This window comes from Myotis myotis, unplaced genomic scaffold (genome assembly GCF_014108235.1).
Source record: "Myotis myotis isolate mMyoMyo1 unplaced genomic scaffold, mMyoMyo1.p scaffold_m19_p_2, whole genome shotgun sequence".
Taxonomy (NCBI): Eukaryota; Metazoa; Chordata; class Mammalia; order Chiroptera; family Vespertilionidae; genus Myotis; species Myotis myotis.
Window position 1 is genome coordinate 4,972,527 of NW_023416324.1, and position 6,740 is coordinate 4,979,266.

Sequence of the window (6,740 nt, forward strand, 5' to 3'; positions counted from 1 at the left end):
TTTAAAAAATAGGGAAAGTAGCCCAGCCTGGCTCAGTGATTGAGCGTAGACCTATGAACCTGGAGGTCCCAGTTCGGTTCCTGGTCAGGGCACATGCCTGGTTGCGGACTCCCTGGGTGGGGCCAATCAATGATTCTCTCTCATCATTGATGTTTCTCTCTCTTTCTCCCTCTCCCTTCCTTTCTGGAATCAATAAAACTATTTTTTTAAAAAGGAAGGTAACAACAATAAAGAATTAAAATAAATAAATAAATAAATAGATAAAGGAAAGTAAATCATGATTAAATAAAATAGCTTGCTTGGTATTATAGTATTTTACCTTTCAAAAGTGCTTGTGACAACGGGTGTAGCAATGAGCTTACCTAGTGCCCAGATTCTGGTTTCTAAGTGCCTTTTCTAACCGAAAGGAACTAGAGCTCCCTAGAGGAAAGCCTGCCTCCAGGGCTGACTCCAGGTGAGCCTGAAGCACGTTGTGCCAGAAAGCAAGAACATGCTCAAGACTAATGGGGACACATCACAAGGACCCTACACCAGTGTAAAGGGTTTCCCCAGGCCATAATTAGGACAATTTGATCATTAAAAACACTCATGACTGTGACCTACTGCAAAACATTGAATAGATAAAATCCAAGAGTTCTTAGTGATTATCAAAAAAAAAAAAAAAAAAAAAAAAGGATAAAAGCCTGGCCAGTATAGTTCAGTGGTTGAGCATTGACCCATAAACCAAGAAGCTAGCAGTTCGATTCCCAGCCGGAGCACACGCCTGAATTGCAGGCTTGGTCCCCAGTAGGGGACATGTAGGAGGCAGCTAATCAATGTTTCTCTCCTCCCCTTCCTTCCTCTCTCTCTAAAATAAATAAATTAATTAAATTAGTTGCCATTAGAGGTGACTATTGTGTCAACTTATTCTAAAAAGAGATAACGCCCTACCCGGTTTGGCTCAGTGGATAGAGCGTCGATCTGTGGACTGACCGGTCCCAGGTTCGATTCCAGTCAAGGGCACATGCCCAGGTTGCAGGCTTGATCCCCTGTGTGGGGCGTGCAGGAGGCAGCCAACCAATGATTCTCTCATCATTAATGTTTCTATCTTTCCCTCTCCTTTCCTCTCTGAAATCAATAAAAAAAAATATATTTTTAAAAAAGAAAACCTAACAAACATAAAGAGCATCTTGATATCCCAAAATGGGAGATCTGACTTAATAAATGATGATAAATCTGTAAAATAGGATACTATGCACATATTCAAATATTTTATTTTAAAAAAACCTGATAAGAAGTTCAGCATTTAGGGGGAACTGGAGCTCACCCCCAGTTACTGAAGGGAAGTTCTTCTTTACAAAAGAATGTAGAAGGAATGATAGGATTTTAAAATTTGCTATTTTGCCGGAACCGGTTTGGCTCAGTGGATAGAGCGTCGGCCTGCGGACTGAAAGGTCCCAGGTTCGGTTCCGGTCAAGGGCATGTACCTGGGTTGCAGGCATATCCCCAGTGGGGGATGTGCAGGAGGCAGCTGATCGATGTTTCTCTCTCATCGATGTTTCTAACTCTCTATCTCTCTCCCTTCCTCTCTGTAAAAAATCAATAAAATATATTTTAAAAAAAAAATTTGCTATTTTGCAACCCCCAGTGTATCAGGCAAGGACCACTGGTGCATGCTGAAACCATGAAGTGAAAGGTTGAAAGGTTGTAGGGAGACAGGATATGTGCCAAAGCATCATCAGAGATTACTTGCAGATTGTAAAGAGGAAAAATACATATACCTTTTCTGTGGAGGGATCTTAACCAAGAGATCGAATTTAGCATCGCTGAAAGTGACACCACCAGGCATTCGTGTTCCTGATGGGGTGCAATGAGACATGCCTGGCTTCACCCACACAATGTTCTGGCCATATGTGCAACCTGATGAGATCATGTCTTCTGACCTAACTTCCAGGATGCAGGAAAAACAGGGAAGCAAGGCATGAACTAATGATGCCATGAGGAGCCATCAGACAAATCCAGGATGGATAACATCCTATGTGCTCTCTGGTCCAGTCTTCTTAAAAAGTCCACATCTTGGATGGGGAGATTGTTCTAGAATTTAAAAGATTAAAAAACGTAATAGTCAAATGCAATATGTGAAACTTAATTGGATGTTGGTTCAAGAAAATAGCTATAAAGACATGTTGAGGAATAGTTGTGGGAATTTGAATATGGACTTGATATTAGGAAATAATTGTTCATTTTTTTGGATGTGATAACGGTATTGTGAGTAGGTAGGAGAATGTCTTTGTCCTTAGGCGATGCAGGTTGAAGTATTTAGGGGTGAAATGCCATGACCATTGCAACTTACTTTGAAATGGTTCAGCAAAAAATAGAGGGATGATAGATAGATAGATAGATAGATAGATAGATAGATAGATAGATAAAGCAAATATGGCTTGTTTCATTAAGGCAGTGGCTATGCTGATGTTCATTGTACTGTTACCCAATGTTATCATAGTTTGAAATTTTTCAAAATAAAAAGTTTAAACATTAATTGTCAAAGAGAACCAGAAAATCACCATTTTGCAACCATTCTAGTAATAATGAATTCAGCAAGAGTCAATAGATTCTTTTTAAAAAATATTTTTATTGATTTCAGGAAAGAGAGAGAGAGAGAGAGAGAAACATCAATGATGAAAGACAATCATTGATTGGCTGCCTCCTGCACGCCCCACACTGGAGATTGAACCCACAACCCAGGCATGTGCCCCGACCGGGAATCAAACCCTGACCTCCTGGGTCATAGGTCGACGCTCAACCACTGAGCCATGCCAACTGGGAAGATTCTAAACCATTTAAAACCATTTGAAAATTTGAAGACAGGCAGGACATGTGGGATAGTCTCAGTAATTTTACCCCCAGGTTACTAATTAGTTCCGAAAGGGGGAAACGGTAATTTTACAGTGGAGAATGGCAGCCGACCCCACTTAACCGGGAGATGCAGGCTGACATCATCAGTCATGGGACCAACAGATGCCCTGTGCCTCCTGATGTGCTCCCGAGGAGTATTCCTGCCAAACGTTCAAGCCTGTGATGTTACTGTTAAAGTTCCTGAATTTGATAATGAGACAGTACTGTGATATAGAGCCTATATAATAAAAGCCTAATATGCTGAGTGTCCGACCATCCATTTGACCAGTCACTATGACGTGCACTGACCACCAGGGGGAAGACGCTCGACTGGTAGGTTAGCTTGCTGCTGGGATCCAGCCGATCAGGACTGGGCGAGACAGACCAGACACGTCCTGGAGCCTTCCCATGATCCCTCCCCAGCCCCAATTGTGCACCGGTGTGAGGGACCCCACCGGTGCACGGATTCGTGCACCAGGCCTTTAGTATTTATTTGTACCAACTGTGTAGAGAGAGGGAGTGATAAAGCGAGACAAAATGTTATCAGTGGGTGCATCTGGCCACATAGGAGTCCTTCTACTACTGGTGCAATGATAAATTATTTGGAGTAAAAAAATAATTAGTAAAATCTAAATTAGACCTAGACCAGTTGGGGAGGCAGCTCCTAATTTTGATGGGAACTAAATACAGAAATTAAGAGAAAATTAAATCTTGGTAGGGTGACTTGCATTTAAATACCTTGAGTGCCTTGGTATTCCCTCCAGTTCCGGGAATGCTTGTTCACTCTATGGAGCTGGGAGGCCAGGAGGCACCCCGAGTGACCTGCTGCAAAGGGGGCCCCTCCCAGATGCTCTGGTTCTCTGTCCGGGACCTTTTCTTTCCAGTTGAGAATCCTTATCCTTATGCTGAAAGCCAGTCCATCCCCGCCCCCTCTGGCTCCCCCTGCAAAGAGAGCTGTGGGGGACCCCCTCGGTCCCTCAGCATCTGCCCCGCACAGCACCCGTGTGCTTTATGCCTCCTGGGACTCTTTTCCAATTGTCCTCTCTGCCCGCTTCCTTCTGGACTAGACTACTCCGTCCCCAGCTGGCTTTCATTTTCCTTGTCCGTCTTTACACGGGAGTTTTAGCCCAGCACTGGATAAGGCGTACGGCCCCAGCAAATCTTCCTGAGCCATCATCTTCAGAAAGCATTTAGTAAGTGCTCAGTACATCTAGAAAAAATTTTTTCATTTGTAATGCTAACAATGAAAAACATACATAGTGTCAAAATAAGCCAAAGGAAAATCATTTGGGCAAATATAAAAAGGACCCCAAGTAAAATTTCCTTTATTAACCTTTGGTCGAGAATAGGTTTGTATATTTTCAGAAGACAACTCCAAGACCATGTGAATTCCTGCAACAGAGAGGAATTATCCGGAATGCTCCAGCCATGAGGACAAGAGGAAAAACAATCCAGAGACGGAAGACGCTGACGACGCTTTGCCATACTAGCAGTCAAGCAGCTGTGCATCGCTGCAGGTTGCCCAGAATCAAACCAGAGAGGGTCGGACCTGCATTGCCACCATTTGTCCACCATCCAGAACTGAAATATCATTGCTGACATATACACATAAGGAACTGTCGGACATTGAAACTTGGACTCAGAATTGTTGGACATTGAAATTGGGACTTAAGCATTTTTGTTCTTATATGTTTATTTCTGGTCTACAAATACAAGATTTTTTTAAGGAAAAAAGAAGGGGGAGGTGTGGGAAACCGCCTATTGTCTTCACTAGCAGAGAGGTGTAGACAGAGAACCCGGAAGGCTGGTGACCTCTGAAGCCCTAGCAAAGGTCAGAGCTGTGCACCACCTCTGTTAATCCAGATAATGGTAGCTGAAGCAACCTCCCCACCTTTAATCATGTAAATCCTTATTGATAAGAATAGTCTGTGTGTCACTGGAACCTCCCAAGGGCTATACTATGGGTGAATCCCAAACCAAATAAAAGGTCGGTGCGGCCTGAGGACCAGGGGAAGTCTTTCCTCTTGAGTTGGACTTACCCGCCTGGCCCCCCAATATTTCCAAATTAAAATAAAATAAAAAAAATAAGTGCTCAGAAGAGAGGGGATGGGTGAGGGTAGATACTTTTGGGCCCTCTAACAATCTTTGGGCTTAATGTGTAAGGGATATGAACCAACAGGCAAACAAACCAAGAGAACTTACAAAACACATTTCAAACAAGAACTTTTGACCATCAGCACCGTAAAGCTGAAACTCCGAAGCACTCAGCTGGGAGCCTCCCTCTGGCCTTACTGATTCTCTTCCTGAAGAATATTACATCTTCAAGATTGTGTTTTCTGGTCTTCCCAACTCCCCAGAGAACTTCTGGGAGAAGGGACAGCCTCTGTGGTTTTGTCCCCGCATGGCCTTCTCCAGTTTCCGCATACCCAGCTCTGCCCACTTGCAGCAGGCATCCAGGTCCCCGCAGAGCTGCCTACACTAAATGCCTCAGCCTCGCCCTAGCCGGTTTGGCTCAGTGGATAGAGCGTCGGCCTGCAGACTGAAAGGTCCCAGGTTCGATTCCGGTCAAGGGCATGTGCCTTGGTTGCGGGCACATCTCCAGTAGGGGGTGTGCAGGAGGCAGCTGGTCGATGTTTCTCTCTCATCCATGTTTCTAACTCTCTATCCCTCTCCCTTCCTCTCTGCAAAAAATCAATAAAAATATATATGTAGAAAAAATTAAAAAATAAATAAATGCCTCAGCCTCAGTCCAGTCAGTCCAGAGAATAGCCCAGGGAGGCGGATGGGGCAGAGCTTCAGGGTCTGATAAACCTGGGACAGTAATTTACAGGCTGGGCAAGTATGTGGCCTCCGGCAAGTCACATGGCCTCCAAGCGCCCGTTTCTTCTCCTGAAAAAATACAGATAATAAAACTGGCTTCTTCCCCCAAATAACTGGGTGGACTGAGAAGACACAGACCTCCCTGCGCTGGCCAATGTTCTGAAACATGAGTGACCACCAGGGGCCATCTGTCGAGCCATGTCCCCTGTATGCAGGGCTGCCCCTGGGGGCAGGTGAAGGTCATCCATGCTGAATGCCTCCACTCTCTCCTCCCAATCTCCCTAAACAGACTCGGGCACAATCTGGTTAACATGAACAGCAGGCATCAGAGATGGACTGGAAGGATTTAACACTGATTCCCTAGGAGGCTGTAAGAAGCAGGAGGCACCCACTACAGAGCCAGGCTGCCTGGTTCAAATCCCAGCTCCACCATTCCCTAGCCCTGTGAGCTTGGGCAGGGTTACCTAATCTCTGTACCTCCATTTCCTCATCTATAAACCAGAGATGATAACAACGGCACCTACGTCACGGCGCTGCTCTGAGAATTAGATGAGTTAACGCATAAATATAGAGCACGTGGGTATTACTGCATCTCATTGAAGCCGATACATCCATACACTGCGAAATTAAAACTGCTGCCAGTTAAACCAGGACACCTCATCGATGGAACTGGAACTGAAAACACATATTGGTTTCAGAAATGTGAAACAAACAGGTGTTAACATGGGGGAAGTACCATATCACTATTTGGAGGCCTGCAGCGAAAATACATCAGCTTTAGGGTAGGGCTCAAACCCCAAGTCCACCACCTGGGCGACCTTATGCAAGATGCTTCACCTCTCTGTGCCTCGGTTTTCCATTGGGCACATGCCGATCGCATTATTACTCACCTCGCAAGACTGGAGGGGGAATATGTGCTCCAGTACTTACTAGTAGACGGCACCTGGTACAGAGTAGGCGCTAGCGTGGCTATTATGTAAAAGTTATTCTTTCCAGGTTGGAGCATGGCCATGGGAGGACGAAGGGGACATGCCCAGCCCGTTTTG